This window comes from Ambystoma mexicanum, chromosome 10 (genome assembly GCF_040938575.1).
Source record: "Ambystoma mexicanum isolate Mex_15411 chromosome 10, UKY_AmexF1_1, whole genome shotgun sequence".
Classification (NCBI taxonomy): domain Eukaryota; kingdom Metazoa; phylum Chordata; class Amphibia; order Caudata; family Ambystomatidae; genus Ambystoma; species Ambystoma mexicanum.
The window spans coordinates 431,923,404-431,941,061 of record NC_090932.1 but is presented as its reverse complement, the minus strand read 5'-3'; positions in this window follow the sequence as shown (position 1 = coordinate 431,941,061).

The window sequence follows — 17,658 nt, the reverse complement described above, 5'->3', positions numbered from 1 at the left end:
AACACCCGCTGTGAAGTAATAGCGTGTGAACCCCAACGGCTGGAAAACCCACGCACCGCACCCCACGAAAAGCACGTACAAAGCAATGTAAAGGTACGTGGGATCTACAAGCCCTGCCAGGGAAACGCCCGTGCGCGAAACATCACAGACGCGCTTAGGCACTAAGGGCCTTTGGTCCAATGAAATCGCGTATGCGTGCTGACGCGCTTACGCGCTAAGGGCCTTTCCTCGATTTACACGCAGACGTGCAAGATTTTCACGTGCCAAATCACTCCGTATCAAGCTGGCCACGCGTAAGCACACGGAAGACCACGCTCCTGCCCAAAAGGCCGAATTACTGCCCCCCACAGCCCCGTGCAGCCTCCCACGAGCCATCTGCTGCTGCCTGCCTGCCTACCTACCTGCCTGCTGCCACCGTGCCCTGCCATTTGGTGCCTGCACATCAGCCATCTGCAGGGGTCCATTTGCTGTGTCCACCCCTGCTGGAACAGAAGACTCCCGACTGGGATACCATCGCTCCACAGCCCAGCCCCAGGACCCAGTTGGCCACTCACTCCTGCCTCTGGGGTTGCCATGTCGGGCACTGCAACATTTGGCACCACTGGCAACCCCCGGCCAGAGAGGCAGAGGGGCACCAGCTTCACTGCCACCGAAGTTGGTGTCCTGGTGGAGCAAGTCCTTGGGCAGTATGATGCCCTCTTCGGAAGTAAGCGCGCCAACAAGGAAGGACGGACTCGGATCTGGACGGACATCGTGACTGCCATCAACACGGAGGGGGTTGCAGTCCGCGACTACCAACATGTCAAGAAGCGCTGGGATGACTGCAGGTCCAGGACCCTCTTGAAGGCCCGGCGCCTCGTGGAGGGGGGCCGGGGCCACATGAGTACCATCCAGATGAGGGTCCTGGAACGCGTAGGCCCAGCGCTCCACGCCCAGATCCTAGAGAGGCAGACCCGTCTGGAGTTGAGCGGTAAGTGGCCAAGCATTGCTGTGTGAGACAGGGCATGTCGCAGTGTGCTGGTTGTCTGATACTTGCCTGTATGTGTGACATAGGCCATGTATGCATGTGTGTGTGCAGGGACGTCATTAATGTGTGAACCACACGGCTGGTGCATGTGTTCAAATGCAACATGGGTTGCCCTATGCGGAATGGCCACATGAAAGCATGCCAGTCTCTGTTCCTGGACATGGGTGAGGGTGAGGGATGGGTGTTGATGCCATGTACATGCATGCTGTCCATGTCTGTGTGTCTGACCTTCGTGTCTGGGACTTGTGAATGCCAGGGATGCTTGACACATGTCTGTCGCAATGTTCAGGTTCACTGATGCAGCCTAGTCATCCTTGTATCCACTGTGTCTGTGGTGTACGAGGCCAGATGGATGAAACTAGGGTGAAGTGTGTGCATGTGATAGGCATGGCCCATGATGCATGTGAGTTCCAAAACAACATTGTATGTTTCAAGAATCCCTTGGACATGTATGCTAATGTCGATAGCATGCGCCATGCCTGTTACCGCATGTGTTTTACCTGCACTGACCCATGTGTTGTGGAGAGACATGATGGAAGTGATCTTTGACAGTGCCACTCATCTGCTATTGCTTCCTGTCTAGGGGACCATTGTACAGTACCCTGATGCTTGTGTTCTATGTCTCCCTCTACACAGCGCCACGTGAACAAGAGGGCGGAGACGGCGCTGTGGAGCAAAGAAAAGGGGTGGGTGAGCCCCCACAGGGGCTTGCAACGGCGGAAGACGGGGTGGAGCCATCCAGGTTGGTGGTTTCCACAGAGGAGGAGGAGGCCGCTACTGAGGCGCACATGGGGCCTGGTGGGGGCATCCCTGCTGGTGCAAGTGTTGCAGTCCAGGGGCAGGGGCAGGAGGCAGCACAGGTCACCGTGGAGGGGCCTGTGCATGTCACTGTCCCTGACACTGTGACTGCACCACCATGCACCAGCAGGGATGCCCCATCCCAGGCCCGTCCGCAGGTAGGGGGGATGTCCATGTCATCTGACTACCCTCCACCTGCAGACGAGGGGACCCCTGGCCGTATGGAGAAGGTCCTGATTGGTGTCGCGTTGCGCACAGGTGCAATTCGTGATGAGGTGCGTGCTTCCCGGGAGGAGCATGCACGTCATCACGGAGAGCACCGTGCCGACGTGGCCCAGTTGGGATCGGCCATGGTCGGGGGTTTCCTACATGTGTCGGCCAATCTGGCGACCCTCTCCTCCTCTGTGGAGACTATGCACCAGTCGTTCTCCATGCCGTCTTCTGTGGACCTGCCCCGACCAATGCAGCCAGCTCGGTGGGGATCCCATCCCTGCCACAGTCGGGAGTCGGAGGTCCAGCAGGGGTGGACACACCAGCAACTGGACCCCAGCAGATGGAGGATGTGACGGCATCATCGGGCAGGGCATGTGCACGACGGCGTCGGTGGATTCCATCAGCCTGGATGCCGTCGTGCTGGCACAGGCAGTTGCGTCGGAGGCAGCGGCAGGTTCGACGTGGGAGGCATCATGGCTCGGGGCCATCAACATCAGGGGTGCAGGCATCGGCTGGAGGGCAGGAGAACCCTGGAATGGGAGTGGCTTCCGTGTGGGAGCGGTTGGGCCAGCAGATAGGTGCGGAGCGGCAGCGGGCAGAGGAGGAACGGCTCACAATGGTCAGGGCGGAGAACTCCATGCGGAGGGCGCTGAGGCAGGCTGAGTGCCTCGAGGGTCTTCACAGGGAGTTGGAGCTGGACACTGCTTTATCCCTGCGAAACCTCGGGGCCAAGGAACTTGCCCGCCTCCAAGCCATTGAACAGGAGTTTGATGATGCCCTGGCCCATGACAACACCCAGTGAGCCGTTGGACTAGCCCGCTGCCCTTGTAAATAGTTATGTAGTTAGTGTTAGGTTTCCTTTGTTTTTGCATTTTTTTTGGACAATGGGCACATTTTTGTATATAGTTTTTTTTATTAGGTAGTGTTGTTAGATAGGTTTCATTTCTTTTGTTGGGATCATGGACCCTGGCTTGTTCATCTATACATAGTTCACTGTTGGATTTTCTTTTCATTTTATAATTTACCCATGGAGCAATGGCTTTCAATTATAATTTCCCATTGGATTTTCTTTTGTGGACTGTGACTTTGGACACCATTCCTTTGGATTATGATTTTTGGTTTTGCATTTTTTCACGGACATGCTTCTTTTTATTTTTTTACATTCCCATTTCCGTTTGTTTATTTTTGATTCAATTCATGTATCCTTTAATACATATTTTTTGATCAAACTTCAATGTGTAGTATCATCTCATTGGTTTCATGCATATCATGATATGGGTTTTGAGATTCACTGACACCCATTGGGTGTATGTGAGGGACATGTGTTCGTTTCCAAACTTGCAATTTGTGTTCTATCATGTTATTGCCATTTCTAAGTGGGTGGATGCAATACTCGGGTGGGTGTTTGCATTTGGAGGCTGACCATAGGGACCAGGGATCTAGATTGTGATGACATGTTTGCTGGGGAACATGAGTTGGGGCCTGGTGGAGGGTGCCCCACAGTGCTGGGGTGTGGAGGTGCAGGGGAACATGAGTTGGACATGAGTGGGGGCCTGCTGGCAGGTGCCCCACAGTGCTGGGGGGTGGGGGTGCAGGGGAACATGAGTTGGACATGAGTGGGGGCCTGCTGGCAGGTGCCCCACAGTGCTGGGGGGGGGGGTGCAGGGGAACATGAGTTGGACATGAGTGGGGGCCTGCTGGCAGGTGCCCCACAGTGCTGGGGGGTGGGGGTGGTGGTAGACATGGGTGGGGGCCTGCTGGAGGCTGCCCCTGCACTGCTGGGGGGTGTGGGTGATAGGGGACATGAGTTGGGGCCTGGTGGAGGCTGCCCCTGGTGGCTGGGGGGTGGGGGGGGTGGTAGACATGGGTGGGGGCCTGGTGGAGGCTGCCCCTGCACTGCTGGGGGGTGGGGGTGATGGGAGACATGGGTGGGGGCCTGGTGGAGGCTGCCCCTGCACTGCTGGGGGGTGGGGGTGATGGGAGACATGAGTGGGGGCCTGGTGGAGGCTGCCCCTGCACTGCTGGGGGGTGGGGGTGATGGGAGACATGAGTGGGGGCCTGGTGGAGGCTGCCCCTGGACTGCTGGGGGGTGGGGGTGATGGGAGACATGAGTGGGGGCCTGGTGGAGGCTGCCCTTGGTGGCTGGGGGTGCAGGGGGACATGCGTTGGTGGGAAGTAGTGCAAGGTGACATGTGGGTTTGCTGGGGGGCATGGCCATGGTGGATGGGGTGCCTGCAGGACATGTGCAGGGTAGGCCCCTGTGGTGTGGGCCACCTGCAGGGGCCGTGGAGGGTGTAGAGGGAACACCTGGGAGGACCCACACGTGCAATTCATGTGTGGTGCTCCCCGCGCACCCCTGTAATACACGTACCCTGATGGAATCGCGTGTGAAACTTCCCGCGCACCCGAAATACACGTAGCCAGGACATTCGTGTGTGGAACTTCCCGCGCACCCCTGATATACATGTACCCTGCTGATATCGCGTGTGAAACTTCCCACGCACCCCAAGATACACGGAGCCAGGACATTCGCGTGTGGAACTTCCAAGGCACCCCTGGAATACAGGTACCCTGCTGATATCGCATGTGAAACTTCCCGCGCACCCTAGTAATACATGTACCCAGCTGAAATCGCGTGTGAAACTTCCCGCGCACCCCAGTAATACACGTACCACGCTCGCACAGGGCCAATCGCTTGTGAAACTTCCCGCGCACCCCAGTAATACACGTACCCCGCTCGCACAGGGCCAATCGCGTGTGAAACTTCCTGCGCACCCCAGTAATACACGTACCCAGCTGAAATCGCGTGTGATACTTCCCGCGCACCCTAGTAATACACGTACCCAGCTGAAATTGCGTGTGAAACTTCCCGCGCACCCCAGTAATACACGTACCCCGCTCGCACAGGGCCAATCGCGTGTGAAACTTCCCGCGCACCCCAGTAATACACGTACCCAGCTGAAATCGCGTGTGATACTTCCCGCGCACCCTAGTAATACACGTACCCAGCTGAAATCGCGTGTGAAACTTCCCGCGCACACGAGTAATACAAGTACCCAGCTGAAATCGAGTGTGAAACTTCCCAATCACCCCAGTAATACACGTACCCTGCTGAAATCATGTGTGGAACTTCCCACGCACCCCAGTAATGCACGTACCCAGCTGAAATCGCGTGTATTACTTCCTGCGATCCCCAGTGATACGCGTTCCCCGCTTGCCATGCTGGTACAGGGTTAGCGCAGCCCTTTGCGCTGGATTGGGGATTTTGATGGCTTTTCCCTGCGCAAGGGGCATTCTTGGGGGCGTAACTGGCGCTGCTGCAGGGTCGCTGCGCCACTGTGCACCACGGCTGGTTTTGGTGGCTGGAATCCATGAATACGCTGTGCGTGGAAATGTATTTTAGCGCACGCAGCTGGCGCAGGGATTCGCACGCGCACACTGTGCACCAGCCGCGTGCGCCACTTGTGCGCTGAATTCTATGAATTACCCCCTTATTTGTGTTTACATTTATAAAGCTCACTAAGCCCATGGGCATCAAGGCGCTGTTACATTGCAAGTCACATGATCAAGGCTTTTAAATTGCCAGTAAGATGTAGAGGGTGAGACAGGTCCTGTAGGTGCACTATGTTAAGAGACCGGTTTTCAAGAGCTTGCAGGAAAGCATTGTTCGGCTGGCTCTCACGGCAGGTGGTAGAGTGTTCCAAAGTTTGCCTGCTTTCATTCGTTTTATGCAAGGACAAGTCCTAATCGTGCATTTTAAATTTCAGATGTATACAAGGCTATAAAGTTATTCAAAATTGACACTAGTTCTAAATCCCAGCATTAAAACATAAGGGCTGGCAGAGACGGGGAAAAAGACTGCTAGTGATTATATGACCACTAGAGGGCAGTAGCAACAAGGCTTTCCATTACTTCCTGCAGCAGCAAAGAACAAGCCCCGTCTTGTCTTCATTCCAATAGCAGCTCTTCTGTGCTTGCAAACACACCTGGTGCTCATACATGCAAGAAGCACAATCAAAACATTATCAGGTATGGGGCGGGGCGGGCGAGAAAAACACAAACCCAGGAAGTTAGCACAGTAGAGCCACAGAGAAGGAGTTTGAAGCCCAATGCACTACTGACAATCACATGTATGCATAAAAAGGCTAGACTGACTCCAAAGCAAAAAGCAATTCAGCACGTCAAGAAACCGGTGAGTAAAAGGGCACCGGGAAAAACAAGTGCTGACAGAAAAGCCTACATTCAGAGGACAAGGCAAGCTGGACTTTAGCCGATAGCCACTATGCAAAGCTGAAGTCAGACTGCATTTAAAATAGTCTGTTCTATTTTGAGCACAGCTGGGAAAGAATATCAGTAAATTGTAAAAGGACCAACAGAGGCCATCAATCATTGATTGCAAGTGACCCAGTGCGCCAGCCTGAGTCATTCCAGGCTTTTCAGCCAGAAGCCTTTTGCATGACGGAACTTGCGGGCCCATACTTGCAGGTATGCCATGTCAATTCAAAGAGGGATGCCTGGAGTGAGTACCAGGAACTCCCATGCTGGTGCTTGCGTTCTTTAGAACAAACACTAAACAGGCTAATAGTCCGTTTTTTGTGTAGTGAAAATGTTCTCTGTGTTCTCATACGCACATAGGCAAAAGGGGCAGATTTACTCAACCGTAACAGGCATCACATCCTGCTGTCCAATTACTGTGACTCCGAAAGCGCCCTGCCAATGCTCCTCAGTCCTACAGTTCTGCACCCTTCATACTGTAGCACCAAGACCACACAGCTCTGCCCCTGTGTTGTAGCACATGCGGTTACGCCAGTACAGAAAAGTGATGAATGGAAATCTTTAATTTAATGATAATCCGTGGCACTGTTTGGGCGGCTTCTTTTTTTTATCATTTATTAGCTCATCTGCAGATCTCTCAACATTCCCTTGGCCATGCATGAGTAAGCCATTCAGGGATTTTTGTTTTCCTTTTGGATACTGAGACTTGTAGTTCTTTCTTTTCAATGTGACATTTTGAAAACTACAAGTCCTAGAATGCCAAGCGAAAGCAGGGCAGGACAGCCTCCACGCGGCTACCTCCTCGTCCCAGCACTTATCAATGAGGTGTGCCACCTCCATACAGAAACCCTCTTTCTACTTTTAATTTCCTCTGGCCCGCCCCCTTCACCTCCCACCTCTGGGCATAATAGCCCTCCTTACCCAAGACCCAACAGTTTGTGTTTTTGCTGCCTGTAGTCAGGGACTCTGTTTTCTTCTGTTACTGATTCATTGGTTTTCCCGCCGCATCGAGGGTCCCTTACGGGGCAGGGACCCGCTCGGTTTGGCAGATGTTCTCTGGGGGGGGTCCCTGCGGGGCAGGGCCCCTTTTTGAGTACAGGTGGGGTGCCCGGTCCCTCCTACCACTGCCAGTATAGCCAGAGCTGGTGGTCGAGGTCGCCCGCCCCTGTTGGGACTTCACGGAGCAGCTCGCTCTCCAGGTCTGCATAGCCCGGGGTGGTCCTCACTGCGGGCAGAGGTAAGCAGGAGCAGGGGGCGTGCTCTGTGTGATTGTGTGCACCTGGCCTGCCGGCTGGGTTTGTGGTTGCCTAGCGACCTGTTTTTTTCCCGCTGCAGTGTTATAGTTGTGTGCAGGAGCCTCAGGTTGACTCTATTGCTTCCTCCTCTGTGGCTGCTCCTCTCTTCTTGCGGGCCTCAGCTTCTGGTTGTTGGTGCTGGCGCCATGGGGAAGTGCTCCTCCAAATCTCGCCATGTGGAGCCCTGCTCTCCTTCAACTTCCTATTCCTCTTCTTCCTGTTCCCCTCCCCCTCCTAAGAGGCAGAGGGAGTATAGGGTGCCTGAGGATCAGCTCCTGCATGTTTTTCAGCGAGCCCTGCAGGAGGAGTGGATTCAGCCATATTGTGGCAGTGGGGTGTCCCTTTCCTCTTCCTCATGCTCAGACGCCTACAGCCTGTGTGATTTCCCCAGGTCTGCTGAATTCAAGGGAAAGCACCTGGACAAAGAAGCCATGGTGAATGTTCTTCTTCAGGTGTCCCATTATATGGGGTTTCCGGACTCTGATCCCCGTCTTCTCTGACTAGAGGGATTCGCCCCTCTGCCCCAGTTTAAATACACTCTTAAGAAGGGTCTCACACTTCTTTCTGAAATGAAGACTGAGATTTTGAGGGAATGGGTAGATCCGGACAAGTCAGCGGTCCCCAGGTTCCTTGCCAAGCAGTATCCCTTGCAGGGGGAGGAGGTGGCCCTGCCGCAGGTGGTTGTGGTGGATGACATCATCACCAGTCTGGTGGGGAGGCCGTCCTTGGCCTCTGCCGATTCTCTTCGGGACCCCACAGATCGTAAAGTGCATGCCTCCTTGAGGAAGGCTTATGGTGGGGCTCGTCTGGCTTTACAGGCTGCCATTTATGCCTCACACATGGCAGAAGCTGCCCTTGGGAGTCTGAAGACCGCCCTGAAGGCAGCAGGGGAGGGCTCGGCTCCTGCTCCCCTTCTTCAGTCCAGCAAGTCTCAGGTGGAGTTTTTGTCAGACTTGGCATTTGATGGTGTAAAAGCAGCCGCCATATCCATGGGTTCCATCATGGGGGGGCGTCGACACGTTCTTACCAGGGATTGGAAGACGGACGCCGACAGAAGTCTACTGCCATGAAAATTCCCTTTGAAGGGCGGATGCGGTTCGGGCATTCCCTGGAGAACAAGGTCCATACGGTCTTGTAGGAAGTCTGCCCCTGCAAGCAGGAGTTCAGCAGGGTTGGGTGCCCTCCCCCAGCGGGCTTGCCCCCGCCCTTGGGGTCAGGGTCGGCCTGTGCCTGGGCGGAAGTGGCGCTCGGGTCTGGTCAACTCCCCTTGCCAGCTGAAGTCCTGATGCCTGGGCCTGTCAGGGTCCACGTGACATTCTTTTGGAAGCAATGGTCCCGGCTCTCGGTGATACCTGGGTGAATTGTCTGGTGAGATAGGGGTACAAGTTGGAATTGGTCTCCCCTCCTGTTCCGTCTGGTCTGGTCCGGACGTCTCTGCCCAGGTGCCCTGTCAAGAGGTTGGCGATGCAGCAGGCACTCAGGGAACTTTGCTCCAAGAGGGTCATTCGGCCGGTGCCTCAGTCGGAGAGGGGGATGGGGGCTTACTCCATTGTCTTCGTGGTTCTCAAACCTTCGGGGTCCTTCAGTCTGATTATAGACAAGGTCTTGAACCTACACATACTGACTCGGAGGTTCAAAATGGAGTGTCTTCAGCGGGTCATTCCTCTGGCGAAGGACTCGGATTTCCTGGTTTCCATGGATCGTCGGGATGCCTACTTGCATGTTCCTATTTGGTCTGCCCATCAGACGTTTCTTAGGTTTGCAGTGAGCAAGGATCATTTCCAGTTCCAGACCTTGCCCTTTGTTCTGAAGTTGGCTCCCCCGTTCTTCACCAAGGTTCTGGGGCCAGTTGTAGCTGCTCTGCACCTCTGGGGAATTCAGGTATTCCTGTACCTCGACGACTGGCGCCTGGAAGCTTGGTCGAGGGTTCTTCTGCTGCGACACCTGGAGTCTACCTGTGCTCTGCTGACCGCCTCGGGTTTCTCATAAACCGGAAGAAGTCCCATCTACAGCCCTCACAGGATCTTAAATTCATTGGGGCCAGGTTCTGGACTGCTGGGGGGGGTGTTCTTCTTCCCCTTGTCAGAGCTCAGATGCTGCAGGATTGCTTAGTGCATGTTCTGGCTCGGGAGTCAGCCCCGGCCAGGGACTTTCTTCAGGCTTAGGGGTATATGGTGGCATGTGTCTTCCATATTCCCTGAGCGAGACTTCACCTACATACCCTGTTGCTCCATATCCACAGGTTCTGTAAGAAGTCATCTCTGGACTTCGAGGCTCCTATTCCTGTGAGTGCCTCCCTCAGAGTCCAGCTTCATTGGTGGCTGCACCTGCCCAATCTGTTGTTGGGTTTCCCGCTTTGTCCACCCTCTCAAATCATTGTTACCACAGATACCAGCCTGGTGGTGTGGGGGGGTGGTGCCCTGGGTCGGGAGCTGCAGGAGAATTGGTCCCGGGCCAGGTCCTCCAACTGGATAACTGGATGGAGCTCTTGGCGGCCTTCAAAGCTCTGAAGTCCTTTTGCCCGGTCTTGGTGGTGCGGGCTGTTCTCCTCCACTCGGACCATACTGCCACTGTGGCGTGTATCAACAGCCAGGGGAGCTGTCGGTCGCGGCCTCTGTGCTCTCTTGCTCTTCTCCTCTGTACTTGGGCAGAGTCTCATCTTCTGTCGCTGTCTGCTTGTCACATCATGGGCCGGGACAATGTGGTGGCAGATCCCCTCAGCCGTGTGTTCCCCTCGGGTCAGTGGGTGCTTCAGGAGGCAGTATTTCAGAGGGTCTGCAGGCTTCTGGGGACTCCTTGGGGGGATTTGTTTGCCTCTCCCCTGTCTGCAAAAGTCCCCCGGTTTTTCTCCTGGTCCCCTCTCTGGGAGACAGGGGGTGGATGCTCTGACCTCCGTGTGGCCACCGGGGCTCCTATATGCCTTTCCGCACCTCCCTCTCATTCAGAAAGTGTTGCTGTGCATCCGAGACTCTCAGGCGGTGGTGATCTTTGTTGCTCCGCTTTGGCCTCGCAGGTGCTAGTTTCCCTTTCTCCTGAACTTCGCTTCCCCATGTTGCCTCTCGCTGGGAGTCTGGATACGGTGGTGCGCCCCTTAGAGGTGGAGGATCCCAAGAACTTGGTCTGGGGGGCTTAGAAACTGAAAGGGCAGGCCTAGTTTCTGGAGGGCACCCTGACGAGGTGGTTTCTCACATTCAGAGGGACCAACGTCCTTTTACCTTGAGGGACTATGAGAGGCACTGGGGATATTTCATGTCCTGGTGTCTGAGTCGTGGCGGTTCCTCCTCCTTCGGTTCTGGGACTCCTGTGCGCCAGTTTCTTCAGGATGGGTTTAACTTGGGTCTCTCTGTCTCCACCCTGAGCGCTCAGTGGGCTGCGATTCGGGCCTTTGGGGGTCCGGCTGTGGGTGGTCACTCCTTGGTGGATCGCTTTCTTCAGAGTTTTTCTCTTACTCAGCATGTCCTTGTTTCTGGGTTGCCCTCCTGGGATATTCCGTTGGTCCTCCGGACTCTGCTGTCTTCTCCTTTTGAGCCTTTGTCTGAAGTTTCCCTTTGGGTCCTCATGTTGAAAGTGGTTTTCCTGGTGGCTATCACTTCAGCGCGGCGGTTGGGGGAGCTTGGTGCCCTCTCCTGTGAGGCGCCCTACCTCGTGGTTTCCCACGGCACGTTGTTTCTTAAGTGTCACCCGTCCTTCTTCCCAAGGTGGTTTCTAAGTTTCATCTTGCCCAGGAGATTGTTCTTCCTTCCTGTTTCCTCTCTCCCTCCTCTGAGGAGGAGGTTTGTTGGGCCGCTCTTGATGTGCGCCGGGTGGTTCTGCTCTATTTGGAACAGACTAAGACTTTTTTTGTTCCTCCCCCAGTCTCTTTGTTACCTTTGTGGGGCGGTCCCCGGGTAGAAGGCGTCTCTGCCCACCATCAGCCGTTGGCTGCGGGATGCTATTGCTTTGGCTTACTCTTCTGGTGTGCAGGGCAGGTCCACAAGGGGGATGGCTGAGTCCTGGGCTGAGGCTCGCAGTGTTCCTATCCAGGACATTTGCTGTGCCGCCTCCTGGTCTGATCCAGACACTTTCATTAACCATTACCGTTTGAATCTGCACCGCCAGGAAGCGGGGGCCTTTGGGGCAGGTGTGTTAAGTGTGGTGCTCTTGTGAAATACCTTGTTGCTACTGTTTGGATTTGTTTATTTCAATAAATTGGTGTTGGTCGGGTTGCATTGTCCATATGCTTTTTGGTGTTTTCTTTGCGCTTGGCCCATCCTCTCTGGAGTTGGCACGCCTCATTGATAAGTGCTGGGACGAGAAAGAGTGGACATGGATGGAATGCTCAGATTGCTTGACAGTAATCTTCATTACTCCCAGTCCTTCACTTCCTCGTCCCAGCACAAGTTTCCTGCCTCTCCCTTCCCCGTGCTGAATGGGCCTATTGGGCATTGTTACATACTGTTGGGTCTTGGGGAATGCAGGCTATTGTGCCTGGAGGCAGGAGTTGGAGGGGGCAGGGCCTGAGGAAATTAAAAGTAGAAAGAGGGCTCCTGTATGGAGGTGGGACACCTTATTGATAAGTGCTGGGACGAGGAAGAGAACGACTGGGAGTATTGAAGATTACCGGTAAGTAATCTGAGCATGACCCTGTGAAATGTGAGAGCTCTGCACCTGCACCTTTATTTAAGGTGTCCAGCCAACGAAGGGAACAGTCCAGCCTGATCTGCTAGGGCAGGTGCTCTCTGCAAGGAAATACAATCAAACTCAAACGTATTTCAGACTCATAATTCACCACCTCTGAGGTGCAATTTGATTTTCCTAGGCCCCGGGTCTGTTCTGAAGATTTAATGGAGTATGAATGTCATGATCCCTCACCATTGGCTATGCTGGCAAGGGCCGATGGGACATGTAGTCCAAACTGCCCACACCACTAAAAGTTGCAGATCCTTGTACTAAGCACATTAAGCAAGGGTCCAACATCTGGGGACGCAAAAAGTGGTAAATGGAAAGATGACGTTGCTCTGTGCATTTCCCACCACCCCCCGCTCGGGGCAGTGTAAGGGGGCATTTGTCAGGCCTTTATCAGCAGGTTGGGCAAGAACCTAGAATCCCTGCTTTAGTATCACAGAGGTCTACCCTGTTGTCTTTAATTGCTCTTGCACAGTGCACGCAGTGCCCTTCCCCCGCCCAAACAGTAAACGTGAAGTGCTAGGGGGCTCCTACATTTCAGAGGTAAGGATGCGCACCACTGCAGGCAGAAGGCATCCAGTGAACGCGCCACGGATGGAGATGTGCACTGGCAGAATGAGAGGCAGACTCCAGGGTGGTTATGATGAAAGACAGGACTGGTGGGGATGTCCCCTTAATGGTTGTTGAGCCACCAGAAGGGGGGTCCTGAGTGCCACCATTCTAAGGTCTTGCTAGGTCTGGAAAAGATCAGGGGCTAAGCTCTGGGCTAGCTAGTATTTTGGTTGTTGCACCTGAGCTTCTATCCAGGACTACAACCAAAAGACCTGGGGCTATAGCTCCCTCAGGCCCCCCTAGCAACGCCTGGAAGAGCTGAGAGGGTGTATGTGTCCGGTGGACAGATGACCGCTGGCCCGAATCCTGAGGTTAGTGGAGGCCCCACTATTCTGAATGTCTGCAAGTTGAGGTCTAGCGGAGTAGGGGCTGCGCGCTGCCTCAGCGGGCACAGGGAACACCTGAAATACAAGTGTCCTTCAGGCGTGAGGCTGAACTGATCAGGGTGTGGCATTGGCCTTTCAAAACTGAGAATTGTGACAAGGAAATCCTTAGGGATGTATTTTGGAAAATTGCAAAATGCAGCAAACCTGACGGAGATGCAGGGTGAAGATGCAGGACTTGGTTTGAATGGGACACTTGCGGTGATGGGGGGGGGGGGGTAACCAGACTAAGGCTGGAGGGTGCCAGAGTTACCTACAGGAGTGAAGGGCATGGGGGAATCTGAATTTATAACACTAGAGCCACCCTGTTTTGAAACAGGAGAGAAAGATCTGAATTAGGGGTTTGGCCTTGCGACAGCTCGGCCGTTACATGCTGGAACATTGCGTGGGAGGAGTCATCTCAGGACTGGTTCATGAGTTGGATGTTATTGGTTGAACATGTGGGCTGTTAGTTAGGCCCTGCTTGACCCTTCCTTGTGAGGCAGGTGGCAGTGCCGTTGTGATGGTGTTAGCATAGTGTGTTTGGGGGTTTAGACAGAGAATAGGGCAGGACTGGGGACTGCTTAACACTGCACCAAGAGATTCTGTGAAGGTGAACTCGTCCTAAACTGTACTTCTGGGTTAGAGAAGCCATCTGTGTTTTCCTGTTTTGCTCTTGCTTTTAGCTCGTTATGTTCGTCATGTGTGATGCATGTTCAGAAGCACGGTCCTTTTAGGTTGGGTAGGGTTTGCCTACACCCCTTGTCTTCCTTCCTTTTAGCTACCTTGCCTTTGCCGCTGTGGCAGATGGTGGACTGTAGAGGGAGATTTGATTAACCGCACTTTACGGCAGGACATGATCAGTCCGGATTGACTGGAATTGGGTTACAAGATCTGGGCAGGGGGAGGAGTAAAGTTGATGGTTCTCTTGGAGCACCTAGTACTCTTCTAGCACACTAAAGGGTGTGACAGGCCTCTTTCAATCCTAGGGGCTGGGGGTGGTTGGGGCTCTATTAGACCACTGATGCATTATAAGGGCTGGAATAGTGGGTCATAGTGAGCAGGCGCTCTCAGTGTCTTGGAGAACCCTCCAGAGCATCTTTGAGGGTGTCACAGGCCACAGGCTTTGTTTGAGGCAATTGGTGGGGTCTGAAACAGCACAGGGAGAAGTCATCCATTGGGTTGGAGCCCCCTGACTGCACAGCTCCATTTCTCTTTCATCTGATCCAGAGTCCAACCCCTGCCTTGAGGTTTCTTCCTAGCCTTCTCTGAGCTCCAGTCAAAGCTCTGCTGGTTTCTTGGCTTCAAATCCGCATAGCTTTGGAAGTGGAGAATGGAGTTGGACGGCAATGTGTAGAACACACGTGTAGAACACCATAGCAACAAAACAAACTACACATAGTCTCGACCTACACCACATGGCGGCTACCACCTGAAAACATACCTAGACTCAGTGAACAATTTCACCAAACCGAAGCTGCAAACAGCACATCACAGCTCTCTTGCTCTTTTTCACGCTCAGTCCTACTAACTTACCCGCCTCCCTCCTTGATTTACAGATCCGCCAGAGCACCAAGAGACCACGCAGCAGTGCGCGGTTTAAGAACCTTCAACATAACATAACACTCTGGGAAGACCGCCGCCCTTTCACATATATTTTCTATCAAGTATAAAAGTTGAGCGGGATGTCTGAAGGGAAGGAGCGAGGCAGGTGAAGGAAGGGGGTGGGAAGGGACCAGGGCATTTTGCGCATGAAATATGGGGATGAAGTGTTTACTGTCGCGTATTTTCAGCTCAAAGTCTTTCTGGTACCGGTGGATGTATTGGACCTTCAATGATCTTTGGCATAATAATAAAGTTCACTGGCTTGAACACCTCCTACAGAGATCTATGTGTAACATGCAAGTGCAGTAGTGGGCTTCACCCTCAGACAGTGTGAGATCTTGGCAGTGGTTTACAGTGTGAGGAGCAGTGCTGTGCAATGTGAAAAGATGGCACGGGTTCCCTGGTAGGTGGTGTAAGACGCCATCACTATTGCTTGCATTCATCGTAAATGTGAGGAGCTCCTGGTGGTGGGACAGTGTGAGGAGCTGCAGTGCAATGTGAGGAGCTGACACTGGATATAGCAATTCATCGCAGAGGACATGTAGTCAAACAACATTTCCTTTACAACCATTTGATGTCGAAGCACAGGTACAAGAACATGTTACTTCGTTGCACAGACAATAGGTAAATAGCATCTGGCAGCAACACAAGTCGCACAATGGTGCCATCCCTAACCATGCCCTGTCTCTTGCACCAATATAACATGCCTTACTAACACGAGGAAAGGGGTCCATGGATTGCAGAGTTCCATGCCCCCGGTCTTGGCTTCGACTCCCTAACACCAGACCTCACCGCACTCACTCTGCACAAGTCCTACTCTCCCCATCTTTTCTTGTGTTTAGACGCCTCCGGTTCTCTGGCCCTTTCACAATTGCAGCTTCCAGAAGTTCCCCCACCAGAGCTTCACACTGGAGTCTTGCCTCCTGTTGGCACAAATGAACCATTTATCAACCAAATGATGTTTATTTCGGATGCAACCCATAAAGCATATCTAATCAATAATATGAACATTGCATTAATATAGTTTTGTGCAGTAAAAACATTATGTTTGTATAGCATACAAGACTATCCTCAATAACATTAAAATATAATCAATCCATTAATCTATAGGTAAAAAAATAAATATAAAATGATTAAAAAACCCATTAACAAATTAATAATAAAATCCCATGTTAAAAATGTGACTTAACTGTAATGGATATCCATTACTCTATTAACTGAATCATGTCCTTTCTTGGATATTTTCAGCGGGGCACATCTAAGGTTTTATATAACAACACATTTATCTGAATTATGATAACCTCGCCCAAAGGCCAAGACTGAACATTGACCACCTGGTATAATCCATCTTGATCTTATGCATCAGATGTTCTAAATTACAAGCCAATGTCGCTCTGGGTGTCTCCTCATCTCAATGCCCAAATATTGAAACCAAATATCGAAAATGTGGCCCTTAAAAATTAATGGAAAGTGGTTCCTGTGGCAAATGTGCTCCGTGTCATTATGGGCTGTGGGCTCGTTAAAGGACTTAACTTGAAAACAGTCTAGAAACGTTTTCTTGTGCACATTTGAAGTTGTGTTTAATAATTGCATCTGAAATGTAGTAAACTCATCTTTTGGCCGCTGGTGGTCTTTGGACTGGGCGCAACAGAAGTATGCATGATCTACTATATGGATGACAGTGATTTTATTACACACTCATAGGGTCTGACACCACCTACTTTCTAGCTATAAAGCTTATCTGGAAAGTGTGGTTGATCAGCAGGGCGCACTTTCCAATTGAAAAAACACCTTGACATTGTTCACAAAAATCAAAAAGCTCAAGAAAGTAAACCCAGCAAATGGCATTCTACCACACTAATCTTTAGTGTCTGCTGTAGTTGGACTTACTGAAAGGGCAATACAATCAAAAGATTGTTGTAATTACTGTGAATGGAGCAGGGGAAAGGACATGCCACATACACAAAGATGTATTATTGTTACTATGGGCGGGGAGGAAGAGTTGTACAAAAGCAAATGAAAAGAATAATACCCATTTAGAGTGGGCCGAACCTTGAACATGTTTCCTGATGGAGGCACAATTGTAATCTTTATAGTGATAAGGATATGTTAAGTATATTGCGCTTTCAATAGAACATATTTACATACAATGTAACCCATCCATTGTTGGTACTCATTTATCAACCTCAAAACCTACAACATTTGTTTTTAAATAATAGAGTGCAATTTTTCGGTTTACAATACCATTTTCAGGACAAAGTGGATAACAAGCAATCGAATGTAAAAGCTGCTCTGTGTAGCATGACATGAGGAGATATGCAATGTTCCAATGCATCAGATCTTATTGTTACCCTAATAATAAAGCATGTTGACCCCATAAAACGGAGATGTCAGTCTCAACAATGCCATGTCAGGTATTGTCGCTATAAAGCACACTCTCAGGCTGGCTTCTACATTGTCGGCCGACACTTATGGCAATCTTAATGATGCCATACCATAGCTGTTCCTTTAGGTCACTGTTCCATGATGACGTCCACGCTGCCCTCATATAACTTTGATGCAACTCTCAGATATGCCTTGGCTGTTGTGCCTTACTTAAGCAGATAGCTGTGTTTATTCCATGTTTCCCTCAGAGAATGGCCCCCGGACGATTCAAATAGACATCCTCATGACAAGTACGGTCAGTACGGGTAACAGTTGAACACATGGTCAGGCACACACAGTCTAATGCTACACCCTGTTTCTCACATGTGCACACACAGTACATGCATACACAGTGCACGAAATCAACTTCAGATTCATGTGG